General features: G+C 44.2%; 1 non-coding gene across 1 annotated transcript; it reads left to right on the plus strand.

The window, feature by feature from the left end:
- Positions 1-4,899: 4,899 nt before the first annotated feature.
- Trnat-ugu (transfer RNA threonine (anticodon UGU)) lies at positions 4,900-4,973 on the plus strand. Its single transcript has one exon. It is a non-coding gene; the product is annotated as a tRNA-Thr (tRNA).
- Positions 4,974-15,692: the final 10,719 nt, after the last annotated feature.

Here is a 15,692-nt window from a genome sequence, read left to right on the forward strand (position 1 = left end):
CGAGGGAGGACTCGAACCTCCGCCGGGACCAGCCTCACAGTCCATGACTGCAGCGCCTCAGACCGCTCGGCTAATCCTGCGCGGCCGTTCAGAACCATTACATTTCGTTACGGCCTTACATCACCAGTAGACCATTGGGGGTGGGTACAGAGAAAACAGGTTTGGAATCTAGTAGATGCAGTGACGTAACAGAAGTTGTTTTGTAGAAGACCCACTGTATGCGCTGAATGACGATTAAGACGCCAGATACCGTACCACGCACACTACTTTTCTCACATAAAAACAAATAAACCTCGACTCAGGATCGAACCCTCGACCTCCTGCATGTTAACCCAAAATGGTATCCACTGCGCAGCACTGCTGAATCTGCTGAGACTTGCTGTTACCGTACATGTGATTTCAGTGTTGCCGGAATGCCAGTCTTAAACGTCCGTTTACTGCCCTAAATATGGGCTGGACGAAATTTTGTGACAGACGTTTTTGTTTTGCCAGTATGTGAGGAATCGCGCTGCGAAGTCAGAGTGCGCGAAGTTTTCTTTGCGCTGCATAATCTGTGACGACAGCTGCCTGGATGACAAGAAATTTACCACGGCTGCAAGTCCAAGGAACGTTACGCTCGGCACAACCTGCGTGCTGGTTCGAAGACTTGCCGGTAACGAAACATTTCAGACACTGCCAAAACTGTACTCGTGTATTGGTTACTCTGTAACGGGCTCGTACGATATCGACCAGCGGTAGCCGTAAAGCGTGGCCGCACCTGTCTCTTCCGGCGGTGGCCCCAGCTCGCCGCTCGCAGCTGGAACTCGACCCGTGGGAAGCGGCCCACACGCGCTGGAGGCCCGCACTTCCCACGTGTGGAGTCGCGTGTCACGGCTCCGCGACCAGGCACCGCTAATGGCCTAATACTGTCCCGGCGCCCCTAACCCCGCTGACATTTCGCATTAAACCGCCGGTCTGCCCGCGGCTGCACTAGCTACGATTCGCTGGCGTTTTGTATCACTGGCAACATGTGTGGATCGGGTTGGTCCACTCTGTGCTGGTACTCTATAGCTTGCAACCAGCGACAGACCTAATGTTCGGCCCCTGGGAGGAGGGGGAGGACGGGATGGGGAGAATAGTTTGATGTTACTCGTACTCCCCTCACTCCATACCCAACCACAATATAACCTGCCAAAATCTCCTTTAACGTACGACAGATGCCTGAATTTTAGTAGCCATAGTACTAAAGAGAAAACTGGGTTTACTACGAACATAAAAAGACAACGCAAACTAACACAAGTAAAAGAAGGGAAAATGAAACTTACGAACAAGCTTAAATACTCAGGAGAGTTGATAGAACCAAACATTTCTGAGAAGTAGTTTTTCATTGATGACTGACTACAGCTGTTAAATAATTTAGAAAAAAAGCGTGTTTGTGCCATTTGCTTTGTTAATTCTCTACCGGTTCCGATTGTTACAATCGTCTTCAAGGAGAAAACTGAAACGTACAAAAAATGACTATAGAACACGCAGAAACGTTATTGCAAATGGGGAAATTAAAAAAGGTCATTTTTATAACACATTACTTACACAATGTTCATCAGTGAATCAGCCATACATTTCCGTCACACAAAGAGACAATTATTGAACTATATGAAAAAAAACGTATATTAGTTACAAACTACGGCAAGCACACACTTTATTTAACACGTAAACGTCACTACAGACATTCGGATTTAGATTACGACATGTTCGATATGCCTGCCATCATTGGCGATGATATGGCGCAGACGAACAGCGAAATTCTGCTTTACCCGCTGAAGTCTCGGAACATCGATGCTGTCGATGAGCTCCGGAATGGCTGTTTTCAGCTCAGCAATGGTCTGGGTGTTATTGCTGTACACCTTGTCTTTAATATAGACTCACAGTCAGATCCGGAGAATATGGCGGCCAATCGAGGCTCATGCCATTGGCCTCTGGGTGCCCCAGAGCTAGAATGCGGTGCCCATATTGCTCCTCTGCTTCTTCGATGGGGTCGAGCTCCGTCTTGCACGAACCATATCAGGGTCACTTTGGACAATCACGATGAAATGATATTCCAAAACCTTAATGTACCGTTCAGTAGTCATCGTTCCATCAAGGAATATCGCAGCGATTATTCCGTGACTGGACATTGCACACCACACAGTCACCCGCTGAGGGTGGCGAACCTTCTCGACCGCCAAATGCGGATTCTCAGTTCCCCAAATTCGCCAGTTTTGCTTTTGACGAACCCATCCAAATTAAAGTGGACTCCGTCGTTAAACCAAACAACAATGCGCATACTAATTCACACCGTGCAGTTTCAACGTCCTAACGCAAACCGTTCAGAAGTTATGACGAGTTTATTTAGTGTAGTTCATTAATTGTCACCCAGTACAGGAGCATACAAATGTAGAACATCCGTGTCATAGTAGACTACCTTAACACGATCCATATAAACTCACTGTGCCTTGACACATTACAGCAGTGCACATTTGGTGATAACTCGACACTTAATAACTGGCACATTATAACTGTCAAAGATAAAAATACTATGTGATCGTCAAAGAAATCAAGATGAAACACATACACAAAAAGTATGAGTGCCTAAAAGGTCACAAACGTTCTTTGCTCGAGCCAAAGATTACAGCAACAGAAATACAGAAATAAAATGACGTCCTTTCTCTGAACAACCATGTAAACATATAGCCTGTTATAATGTGGTGATTTGACTTTAGTGTTACAGAAATTAAGAAGAAGGTACTTTATCTGCACTAAAAATTGTGAAAGAAGTCAGTTCAAAGGACTGCAGTGAAATGGAATATTGAAACCTATTATTATACATGTGATGATTGCAGATAACCTTATTATGTATGTAGGTAAAAAAGGAGCAATAAAAGTATTGAAACTTCCTGGCAGATTAAAACTGTGTGCCGGACCGAGACTCGAACTCGGGACCTTTGCCTTTCGCGGGCAAGTGTTCTACCAACTGAGCTACCCAAGCACGACTCACGCCCCGTCCTCGCAGCTTTACTTCTGCCAGTACCTCGTCTCCTACCTTCGAAACTTCGCAGAAGAGCTTCTGTTAAGTTTGGAAGGTAGGAGACGAGGTACTGGCAGAAGTAAAGCTGTGAGGACGGGGCGTGAGTCGTTCTTGGGTAGCTCAGTTGGTAGAGCACTTGCCCGCGAAAGCCAAAGGTCCCGAGTTCGAGTCTCGGTCCGGCACACAGTTTTAATCTTCCAGGAAGTTTCATATCAGCACACACTCCGCTGCAGAGTGAAAATCTCATTCTGGAAATAAAAGTATTAGTTAGAACAACTGGGTCCAAAGATAGGCATTACAAATAGAAATATTTAGAATAATAAAATACATAAAATACGTAAATTTAATAATATTAATCTCTTTGCGTGAGAAACTAGTTGAAGTTATCAGAGGTTCAAAACAACTGCCAAGATATCTGTGAGATGCGTAAAGTGCCAGTTGACCGCGAACAATAAATTGAGGTCCTAAGTACTAGAAAAAAATTCGTTAAGTTAAAATTACATGACAAATTGCATAAATTTAAAGAATGTCGCTTCAACTAAGTACCTACGGATTACAATTAAGAGCGACTTGATCTGGTGTCATCGCATAGAAAATGTGGGGAAAACGCACGAAAGACTCTGGCGTAGCAGTTAGAAAGTGTAGCGAATCTCATAAAGAGACTGCCTACACTACGCTTGTCCACCCTCTTCTTGAATACAGCTGTGCGGTTTGGAATGCTTACCAGATAGGACTGACCGTGAACATCGAAATAGTACCAAGAGGAGAGTAGTCCTACGCGTTGTCATATAATAGGGGGAGGGGGCGAGAAGAGTGTGACAGATGCAATAAATGAGTTGAGGAGGCAAACATTGAAACAGAAGCGTCTTTTTTTGAGGTTGGATCTTTTGAGTCTCTTCCGAATGGTATTTTGTTGACTCCTACCCACATAGCGAAAAGTGATCATTGCGCTACAATAAAAGAAACCAGAGTTCGAACAGGAAGATTCAAGTGTTGAAAGTAGTTTGGATCGTGAAGCCCATTTAAGGCTGATCAGTCCACGCAACAGTGGGGAATGGTGGGTAACTGTAATTTTGTTAGTTCTTTCCATTCCCTCTACAATATACTCCTGCTTCACACGGACATCAGTTACGGCAACCAACAACCTAAAGCTCTGATGGTTCAAATGGTTCTAAGCAATATGGGACTTAACATCTGAGGTCATCAGTCCCCTAGACTTAGAACTACTTAAATCTAACTAACCTAAGAACATCACACACTTCCATGCCCGAGGCAGGATTCGAACCTACGACCGTATCAGTAGCGCGGTTCCGGACTGAAGCGCCTGGAATCGCTCGGCCACAGTGGTCAGCCTGCCTGGAGTTACTGTAGAGAAAGCGTCAGAGACATCTCTATATAAGTTGTCACTGCTTCACAACATTGTCCTAATTAAATGATGACTAACTGATACCCTCAGCCGCCGACAGGTGTTGTTGATATACCTCTATGTGGACAGCTGAAAATGTGTGGCCCGCCCGGGACTCGAACCCGGGATCTCCTGCTTACATGGCAGACGCTCTATCATCTGAGCCACCGAGGACACAGATGAATAGCGCGACTGCAGGGACCTATCCCTTGCACGCTTCCCGTGAGACTCACATTCCTAACTGTCCACAATGCTACATTTGTAAAGTACCTTATAGACATTTACCCATCCACTCATTACTCGCGCACGCTTTGGCGATTCCCGAGTAATGAGTGGATGGGCAAATGTCTATAAGGTACTTTACATATGTAGAATTGTGGACAGTTGGGAATGTGAGTCTCACGGGAAGCGTGCAAGGGATAAGTCCCTGCAGTCGCGCTATTCATCTGTGTCCTCGGTGGCTCAGATGGATAGAGCGTCTGCCATGTAAGCAGGAGGTCCCGGGTTCGAGTCCCGGGCGGGGCACACATTTTCAGCTGTCCACATCGAGGTATATCGACAACACCTGTCGGCAGCTGAGGGTTTCAGTTGTTGTTGTTGTTGTGGTCTTCAGTCCTGAGACTGGTTTGATGCAGCTCTCCATGCTACTCTATCCTGTGCAAGCTTCTTCATCTCCCAGTACCTACTGCAACCCACATCCTTCTGAATCTGCTTAGTGTATTGATCTCTTGGTCTCCCTCTACGATTTTTACCCTCCACGCTGCCCTCCAATGCTAAATTTGTGATCCCTTGATGCCTCAAAACATGTCCTACCAACCGATCCCTTCTTCTAGTCAAGTTGTGCCACAAACTTCTCTTCTCCCCAATCCTATTCAATACCTCCTCATTAGTTACGTGATCTACCCACCTTATCTTCAGCATTCTTCTGTAGCACCACATTTCGAAAGCTTCTATTCTCTTCTTGTCCAAACTAGTTATCGTCCATGTCTCACTTCCATACATGGCTACACTCCATACAAATACTTTCAGAAACGACTTCCTGACACCTAAATCTATACTCGATGTTAACAAATTTCTCTTCTTGAGAAACGCTTTCCTTGCCATTGCCAGTCTACATTTTATATCCTCTCTACTTCGACCATCATCGGTTATTTTACTCCCTAAATAGCAAAACTCCTTTACTACTTTAAGTGTCTCATTTCCTAATCTAATTCCCTCAGCATCACCCGACTTAATTTGACTACATTCCATTATCCTCGTTTTGCTTTTGTTGATGTTCATCTTATATCCTCCTTTCAAGACACTGTCCATTCCGTTCAACTGCTCTTCCAAGTCCTTTGCTGTCTCTGACAGAATTACAATGTCATCGGCGAACCTCAAAGTTTTTACTTTTTCTCCATGGATTTTAATACCTACTCCGAATTTTTCTTTTGTTTCCTTTACTGCTTGCTCAATATACAGATTGAATAACATCGGGGAGAGGCTACAACCCTGTCTCACTCCTTTCCCAACCACTGCTTCCCTTTCATGCCCCTCGACTCTTATAACTGCCATCTGCTTTCTGTACAAATTGTAAATAGCCTTTCGCTCCCTGTATTTTACCCCTGCCACCTTTAGAATTTGAAAGAGAGTATTCCAGTCAACATTGTCAAAAGCTTTCTCTAAGTCTACAAATGCTTGAAACGTAGGTTTGCCTTTTCTTAATCTTGCTTCCAAGATAAGTCGTAAGGTCAGTATTGCCTCACGTGTTCCAACATTTCTACGGAATCCAAACTGATCTTCCCCGAGGTCGGCTTCTACCAGTTTTTCCATTCGTCTGTAAAGAATTCGCGTTAGTATTTTGCAGCTGTGACTTATTAAACTGATAGTTCGGTAATTTTCACATCTGTCAACACCTGCTTTCTTTGGGATTGGAATTATTATATTCTTCTTGAAGTCTGAGGGTATTTCGCCTGTCTCATACATCGTGCTCACCAGATGGTAGAGTTTTGTCATGACTGGCTCTCCCGAGGCCATCAGTAGTTCTAGTGGAATGTTGTCTACTCCCGGGGCCTTGTTTCGACTCAGGTCTTTCAGTGCTCTGTCAAACTCTTCACGCAGTATCTTATCTCCCATTTCGTCTTCATCTACATCCTCTTCCATTTCCATAATATTGTCCTCAAGTACATCTCCCTTGTATAAACCCTCTATATACTCCTTCCACCTTTCTGCCTTCCCTTCTTTGCTTAGAACTGGGTTTCCATCTGAGCTCTTGATATTCATACAAGTGGTTCTCTTCTCTCCAAAGGTCTCTTTAATTTTCCTATAGGCAGTATCTATCTTACCCCTAGTGAGACAAGCCTCTACATCCTTACATTTGTCCTCTAGCCATCCCTGCTTAGCCATTTTGCACTTCCTGTCGATTTCATTTTTGAGACGTTTGTATTCCTTTTTGCCTGCTTCATTTACTGCATTTTTATATTTTCTCCTTTCATCAATTAAATTCAATATTTCTTCTGTTACCCAAGGATTTCTATTAGCCCTCGTCTTTTTACCTACTTGATCGTCTGCTGCCTTCACCACTTCATCCCTCAGAGCTACCCATTCTTCTTCTACTGTATTTCTTTCCCCCATTCCTGTCAATTGTTCCCTTATGCTCTCCCTGAAACTCTCTGCAACCTCTGGTTCTTTCAGTTTATCCAGGTCCCATCTCCTTAAATTCCCACCTTTTTGCAGTTTCTTCAGTTTCAATCTGCAGTTCATAACCAATAGATTGTGGTCAGAATCCACATCTGCCCCAGGAAATGTCTTACAATTTAAAACCTGGTTCCTAAATCTCTGTCTTACCATTATATAATCTATCTGAAACCTGTCAGTATCTCCTGGCTTCTTCCATGTATACAGCCTCCTTTCATGATTCTTGAACCAAGTGTTAGCTATGATTAAGTTATGCTCTGTGCAAAATTCTACAAGGCGGCTTCCTCTTTCATTCCTTCCCCCCAATCCATATTCACCTACTATGTTTCCTTCTCTCCCTTTTCCTACTGACGAATTCCAGTCACCCATGACTATTAAATTTTCGTCTCCCTTCACTACCTGAATAATTTCTTTTATCTCGTCATACATTTCATCTATTTCTTCATCATCTGCAGAGCTAGTTGGCATATAAACTTGTACTACTGTAGAAGGCATGGGCTTTGTGTCTATCTTGGCCACAATAATGCGTTCACTATGCTGTTTGTAGTAGCTAACCCGCACTCCTATTTTTTTATTCATTATTAAACCTACTCCTGCATTACCCCTATTTGATTTTGTATTTATAACCCTGTAATCACCTGACCAAAAGTCTTGTTCCTCCTGCCACCGAACTTCACTAATTCCCACTATATCTAACTTTAACCTATCCATTTCCCTTTTCAAATTTTCTAACCTACCTGCCCGATTAAGTGATCTGACATTCCACGCTCCGATCCGTAGAACGCCAGTTTTCTTTCTCCTGATAACGACGTCCTCTTGAGTAGTCCCCGCCCGGAGATCCGAATGGGGGACTATTTTACCTCCGGAATATTTTACCCAAGAGGACGCCATCATCATTTAATCATACAGTAGAGCTGCATGTCCTCGGGAAAAATTACGGCTGTAGTTTCCCCTTGCTTTCAGCCGTTCGCAGTACCAGCAAAGCAAGGCCGTTTTGGTTAATGTTACAAGGCCAGATCAGTCAATCATCCAGACTGTTGCCCCTGCAACTACTGAAAAGGCTGCTGCCCCTCTTCAGGAACCACATGTTTGTCTGGCCTCTCAACAGATACCCCTCCGTTGTGGTTGCACCTACGGTACGGCCATCTGTATCGCTGAGGCACGCAAGCCTCCCCACCAACGGCAAGGTCCATGGTTCATGGGGGTGTGGGTTTCAGTTAGTCATCATTTATTCCAGGGAAAGCTACACGGTCATCAACAGTATCTGTTCTTTCAAGAACAATTACTGTCTTCATATATATTGTCCTAATTGTTTTTAAATATTTACCAGAAAGAAGTACGTGAGTTAGCCACCTAACGCATTTCGTACGCTTTCCAACTTTCTTGCGTAACTTCTCATTGCACGCGTAAGTAATTAAATTAGTAACCTCCTTAACGCTGTAAAGTACTACGAAGAGATAACGTTGTCCTGGACGACGAGTGTTCGTAAGAAACAAGAGCATCATCGGCAGTGATCCAGGAAAGCGTGATAGGACCGTTCTTGTTGTGTATCTACATAAACGATCTGACGGATAGAATGAGCAAAGGTCTGCAAACGTTTGCTGATGACGCTGCAGTGCAAGGGAAAGTTTTCGTGTTGAGGAGGAGACAGGATAACGTGAACAGAATTCCTATTTTGTGTGACGAGTGGAAGCTTACTCTAAATGTGGAAAAATATAATTCAGAAGAGTTGGAAATACAGTCCTGCAGTTCTGTAATGTCTGAATAAAGTATTAGTCGTGTGCTGCTTGATACATATTGTTGCAAACCGACATGAAAAGTAAGATCGGTGCTAGAGAAGGTATATGGTGGACTAGGATTTTGAGAATTTTAGGAAAGTGTGGTTCAATTGTATTATTACTCTCCATTGCGCCACTTACTTGACCTGAACTCTGTAACTCCATTTAAAATCAAATGAATTCACATGCGTCCACTACCCTTAGTGTTTGTAAATCACTTCATTGCTGCACTCATTACACCTGAACTGACAGAAAGTGGACTTCAGGCTGTTAATGTTTTGTGTCTAACAAGTCGAATAACCATAATAATAATAATAGAAGTGCATATAGTAGCTCTTATGTAGATACTACTGTGTCGTGCTGTCAATTAATTCATTTATCTGTTCAAATGGCTCTGAGCACTATGGGACTCAACTGCTGTGGTCATCAGTCCCCTAGAACTTAGAACTACTTAAACCTAACTAACCTAAGGACATCACACACATCCATGCCCGAGGCAGGATTCGAACCTGCGACCGTAGCAATCGCACGGTTCCGGACTGCGCGCCTAGAACCGCGAGACCACCGCGGCCGGCTCATTTATCTGTATCGAAGCGAGTAATGAAGCAATTTCTAGACTATTGCAGGTACTATCTACAACGTCGAGACGACGTTTTCTTGAGATATTTAGCATTTGTAACGCATATGTGTCACTTTTATCATCAGCGATGTATGGGACAAAGCACAACATGTGTGTTTAGTAGGTGGACTATGTGAGGAACCTCCACCGCAGTAATGCTACTACAGAGAAGAAGTAAATCTCTCTAACTAATATAATCAGTATTAGCGTCTTAAAAAATTGTGATAATAGTAACGATCTTTTGAAAATAATTTAGTCTTGTCACTGAAACAGAATCGAATCCTTTACTTTTTACCCCACAGAAATTTTGTTTTACCCCTCAGGGGTAATTACCCCGGGTTGGGAACAACTGCACTAGTGCGACCCATTCTTGAATACTACTAGGGTGTCTAGGATCCCTACACGGATATGTTCCGTGAACTCAACTGGGAATCACTGGACGGAAGACGATGTTCTATTCGCAAGACACTATTGAGAAAATTTAGATAATCGGCATTTGCGGCCGACTGCTGGACGAGTCTAATACGGTCAACGTACATTACACGTACAGGCCGAGACGAAAAGTGAATTTAGGGCTTGTACGGAGTCATATCGACAGTCGTTTTTCTCTCGCTTAAGGCGAGTGTTGGGATGGTTCCTTTGATAAGGAGACAAATGATTTCCTTCCCCAAGCCAAGTGTGTAGGCCCCTAATAGCTACGTCATCGACGGAAAGTTAAACTCTATACTTCGTTAGTTCCTTTATTCGAATTGAACAACATAAAAACTATGCTGAATGTTAGCTGCTAGGCGAAATGTAAGTGTGTGACGATGTTCGGATAAAATCTTTGACTGGGGGATGATAAATACTCTTTCTCAGTAATTAATTTAGCTTATTACCATGACTTTCATTTGTTTTTCATCCGTTTCCATTTCTAGAGATACGCAACTCGTGATACACAATTGATAACGCACATTAACAAGCTCATTATTCACTCACAAAGCAGTTCCACGGTGTTAGCAAACTTGGGGAGAATTGGCGGGACTGTGGGAGCAGCCATCTTGCATTCTGGGGACGCGAGATTAAGCTGCGTCTTGTGTTTCTAATTGCCGTCTCCCATGAATAATTCCAGGGCAGCATCGGCGAACCTCGTTAGGGGAAGTCGGGCAGGCTGCTTTACAGCTGCTGGCTAAATTGAGGAAATCGCAGACGTTTTAATTAGCTGGATGTACTGGAAGTGTCGGGAAACCACGGCTGATAGTGATAGCAGCGTGGGGTTGATCTCAGATTTGTTACATAACAGCAGACAACGTGGAAGAGTGCAGTAGCAGTCGTGAGACAAAATTTACCTCTTTGTAGTAACTTCAGTAATCACATTTTGTTTTGGTGCACTAAACGCAGACGACGTTGCGTAATAACGAGTGTAAAACATGTATTTGAAGCTAGTGCGTAACAAAATTGTGAGTTTTGTTACCAGGAACAGCACGATACAGCTTTTAGGCTTCTTTTATCGCGGGAAGAACATTTTAAAGATTGAAAGAACACACACGAAATACTTTTACGCATCGAAATTTCAATGAAAAATAGTGGTTTTCATTAATTTTACTGCTACCGTTGTGAAAACGTCATGTACTTGCAGATAACAAGCCAATCATCTAGTTAATGAATGTCCTACAAAAACTAATATACTAGTAATTAAAATAAAATATTGCAAAAGAAACAGAGAGAACTGGTAAAGTAACAATGAATATGACATGTGATGAAAAATATTTGGGCCAGATAACTTACGGAAGAAGAATTTTTGATTATAGAATGAAGCGGAACCCAACCCTATACCTTTTAATTACTTTAGAACGAAATTTTATTTCCCGTTGTTTACAGTGATAGCACACTCAAAAAAAGTTAGTATTACCCATACTGTTTATTCAAACACGCGCCTTGGTCACTGCTTCTGTGAAACACGTTTTGTCCAGGTCAAATCATTAACATGCTGTAATGGATATTGGAGCTACAGAAGTGCATGGACATAAGAATAATTACGAGAGAAAAAAGTAGACTCGAACAAAAGTAGTAATGATTTGACCTGGACAAAACTCCAGTTTTGGAGAAGCAGTGGCCGTAGCGCGTGTACGAATAAAGAGTTCGAAACAGTTAACGTTGGAGGATTTCAGCATCTTTTTGCAGAGTCCCTGACATCAGGACCTAAACCCAGGAACGGTACGCCACCAAGGACGTAAGTATTGACCCTGAATACGTATGGTCTGTAGTACAATCTATAGTAATTTCAATCATGGGTAATGGGATATCGTACTACATGAAGGACTGAAAATGTATCGAACTGATTCAAATGGTACGGCAAGCGTTTTCCAGCATAGTCGGTCAAAGGATCCGACAAAACAAAGCCATCTTGAAAGCAGTATCGTGTAATTTCTATAAATTTCATTTCCCGAAGCATTACAACACATCAATAGAAGACACCCGATGCACAGCACAGGCAGCATGGTACTCTACAGGGAAGCACAATTTCTCTTTTCAAACTAAACAACGGGTCTGGAAATACAAATTACAGTAACGAGTTACATTTATTGTTCTTCGCATATGTTTCGGAGCATTTTGATTATACGTCCATAATGAGGTGAGTTTATTATAATTAAAAAGGAATAGAAGCTTTTTGTGGCCAACCTGTGTCACTGCATGGCAGCAGGAGACAAAATACTATTACAGTACAAGACTCAAATTTATGTGGCTGCTTTGATCACATAGGTGAGCAGTAATTTAAAAGTAACCCAAATTTATGTGGCTAGGTTGATCGCATAGGTGAGCAGTAATTTAAAAGTAAACACCTATCAGTGTCACAGACTTCTTTTCCAATAGTATTTACGAGGAACCTGTGATATCCTAATAGTATCTGGAGTAAGCCCCATTTGTCGTTCACGCAGTACTCAGGTACCCTAGGCGTGACTCGGTAACGTGTTCATGGAGTGTACGGGTAACCGGAGAGATTCCGTCTGCAGCCCTTCCCAAAGGCATTGACTAAAAGCTAGAACACTTGGCCAATTCGATGATCGAGTTGACGATGGCGCAAATGTTCAACTGGTTTGAAACTTTCTGGCCGGAGAATTACTTTAAAGTCTTGGTTGTAGTCTTACACAGTTGTAGTCAATGTAGTACGAGACGCATGGGCAGGCGCGTTATCTTTCTTGTTAAATGGATTTGCCCTCTAAACGGAGTAGCCAATTCCTGCTGGCGAATGTGATCTCCAATCAAATACGATTCTGAAAACCTTTTGGGCCAGGTGGATAACGTAAAATAACATATTAACTACTCAGTGGAAATGTGTGAAAAGGCGGGAGCAGAGGGCTCTACGTTGTCCACAGAAAGCTGGAAGTCACGTGGGGCGTGGTTAGCGCGACTGTAGCGCCAAATGGGTTTAACCTCACAACAGTATAATGTACGGGAAAAGGGCCGTGTGCGTCGATCAGCGAGTAGCTATCGTGCACTGCTCGGAGGCAACATTTAGATGACTTCACAAGGGGGGGGGGGGGGGGAGAGGGTCATCAGGAAATTAGAAGAACGACTAAGTGTGAGGTGTGTAGCCCAGGAGTCTGGCATTTCTCACAGCATTGTTTCACGAGCATTCCGAACCACAGGCACTGCTGCCCGAAGTAGAAGAGGCGGTCGACCACGGTCAACTACAGCAGCAGATGACCGCTACATTGTCCAAAAGGCAGGAAGGGACCCATGTCAAACAACGGGCTCAGTTGCAACCGCCTTAAACAGAACTGCAAGATACACAGACTCAAGCTGCACAGTGGCACGCCGACTGCATGGGGGTGGTCTCTTTTTCCCGACGACCAGCACGTTGTGTTTTGTTGACACACCCACAACGGCGACACCTGGCGGGGTCAGGGATTTTCACATAGCTCGAGATGACTGGGTGTTTGTGTTGTCCTCATCATTTTCATCATCATTCATAAAGTGGCGAGATTGGACTGAGCAAAGGTTGGCCATTTGTACGGGCGCTGATAACCGAGCAGTTGAGCACCCAACAAACCACACATCATCATCATCATCATCATCATCATCATCACAGCGACGCCGTTTTCGATGGCGCCAAGAGCATAGGGACTGGATCACCGAGGAGTGGGGTCGCGTGCTCTTTTCACATGAGATCAGATTCACTCTGAATAGTGATTCTGTATGTACTCTCATATAGCGAAAGGTGGAAACACGCATTGACCTAGGAAAATTGTCGAGTATGATCTTTTTGGTAGTCCATGTGTAGGGAGGCATAATGGTACATCGGGATATTGACCTCCAAATCTTTGGACACAGAACACTGATTAGTCAACATTATAGTGAAACTGTTATTGTGGCACTGTACTCATTCTCGATGTGTCTTTTCTGGGATGCTTTCGGCCTGACTTCATTTTCGTGGAAGACAGTGGTCGACCACATCGAACGGTGCATATGGAAAAGCTTTTAGAAAGAGACGATATTCGGCGAATGGACTGGCGTGCCCCTTACCCCGACTCCAATCGCATCGAGCACGTGCGGGATACGGTTGACACACGTACTGCAGTAGGTCCACATGCACAACGACCATCCATCAGTTTTCAACCGCCTTGGCGGAAGAAATGAACGACCTACTTCAAGAACTCCTTGCCAACCTTCTGGACAGCATCGGAGCGCGGTGCAGAGTATGCAGCCCACATGGGGTAGTGGTCACATGCTCTGTTAAAAACTGTGTCACACTTTTTGTAATGTCCAGCAGACCAGACTTTAGTGTCATTGTCTGTGAGTAAAAGTGTCATTTCTGCTCGTCTTATAGCATATTTCTTTCAGTTCAAAAATGGTTCAAATGGCTCTGAGCACTATGGGACTCAACATCTTAGGTCATAAGTCCCCTAGAACTTAGAACTACTTAAACCTAACTAACCTAAGGACATCACGCACACCCATGCCCGAGGCAGGATTCGAACCTGCGACCGTAGCAGTCCTGCGGTTCCGGACTGCAGCGCCAGAACCGCTAGACCACCGCGGCCGGCTTTCTTTCAGTTATCTTCTGTATTATACTCTGAATGTTCTTTCTATATATTGCCCAAATTCCATCGAGGTTTGTTAGTAGGCAGTGACACATTATGCGAAAACTACTTTCATCATTAAGTTCTGCACACTAGGGTATTAAGTGATGGTTTCAGCAGTGCTCTGATTGTTCTTGTCCTTTCCTGTGCACAGAACCATTTTGTATCAAAGAAGATAGCTAACGAGCCTGTAATTTCCGTCCTGACACTCACTGGACAGCAGGCAGTGTGAGTACCAGCCTTGTGGTTGAGGGCCGCCTGCTGATGCAGTGGAGTACTCGTACAGCGCCCAAGTTTACGCTCGGCGTAATTTACGGCGGAGGGTATCAGGGGCGACGTAGTGCGCACGGTTATAGTGGGACCGTGGCGTGCTGCAGTCTGTCCCACGGCCGATCGCAGCCTCTGCCCGCCAACAGCTGAACAGTTGGTGCCGGCCGTTGTGCCCGAGCGATTCTAGGCGCTTCAGTCCGGAACCGCGCTGATGCTAAGGTCGCAGGTTTGAATCCTGCCTCGGGCATGGATGTGTGTGATGTACTTAGGTTAGTTAGGTTTAAGTAGTTCTACGTCTAGGGGACTGATGGCCTCAGGTGTTAAGTCCCATAATGCTTAGAGCCATTTGACCCATTTTGAACAGTTGGCGCACGTGCAGCGCGGAGACTGCAATGGCGTTAACGGCTAATGGATGGCTCGGCAGATAGCTTCTCGGGTGTACAGCGTCGCGTACTTAAATACGCCGGAAGTCACTGCAGTGTGTGTCGCAGTGGGTATTTCGAAAAATAAGTCAACCACTTTCAGGCTCTAGGCTCTGAGCACTATGCGACTCAACTTCTGAGGTCATAAGTCGCCTAGAACTTAGAACTAATTAAACCTAACTAACCTAAGGACATCACACACATCCACGCCCGAGGCAGGATTCGAACCTGCGACCGTAGCGGTCACGCGTGTCCAAACTGAAGCGCCTTTAACCGCACGGCCACACCGCAAGCACTTTCAGGTCCACTACGAAAAATGCCTCAGAAAAAAACGACTGACTATAGGCGTACAGGCGTAGTTTAATCTCCCTTAATCATGTCCTTAGATTCACAGTGCCAACAGCAAATGGGCAGAC

This window comes from Schistocerca nitens, chromosome 7, assembly GCF_023898315.1.
Source record: "Schistocerca nitens isolate TAMUIC-IGC-003100 chromosome 7, iqSchNite1.1, whole genome shotgun sequence".
NCBI lineage: Eukaryota > Metazoa > Arthropoda > Insecta > Orthoptera > Acrididae > Schistocerca > Schistocerca nitens.